The sequence below is a fragment of the Sinocyclocheilus anshuiensis genome, unplaced genomic scaffold (assembly GCF_001515605.1).
Source record: "Sinocyclocheilus anshuiensis isolate Anshui unplaced genomic scaffold, SAMN03320099.WGS_v1.1 scaffold412, whole genome shotgun sequence".
Lineage (NCBI taxonomy): Eukaryota > Metazoa > Chordata > Actinopteri > Cypriniformes > Cyprinidae > Sinocyclocheilus > Sinocyclocheilus anshuiensis.
In genome coordinates, this window is record NW_015558661.1 from 2,164,758 (window position 1) to 2,165,049 (window position 292).

The 292-nt window shown below is 41.1% G+C and overlaps 1 protein-coding gene across 1 annotated transcript in view; it reads right to left on the bottom strand.

Annotated features, from left to right (window-relative positions):
* The window catches only part of LOC107681164 (dihydrolipoyllysine-residue acetyltransferase component of pyruvate dehydrogenase complex, mitochondrial-like), a 14,399-nt gene that overhangs the window by 2,918 nt on the left and 11,189 nt on the right, over positions 1–292 (bottom strand). The gene's annotated exons all lie outside the window — the stretch shown is intronic.

Here is a 292-nt window from a genome sequence, read left to right on the forward strand (position 1 = left end):
CAATGTCTTCAAATCAAACCGGACTTTTATTTTGACGGGTTGCCGTGAATACCTTTACAGTTCTGTGTATGTGATATGAAGCTATTTTTACTCAAATCAAACGCTAAAATGCTCATGAAGTGACTTTCAGAGCAGTTCTGGAGATGTTGTTCATGTGTTTACGTCCTCATTTAGTGAGACGAGTGTCAGGTGCGCTTCAGTGTGTGTGTGTGTAGTAAATGAAACCGCGCGTCCGCGCCATTCATTAACAGAGACACGCAGAACATGCAGGATTCATATTTAAATCGACTTT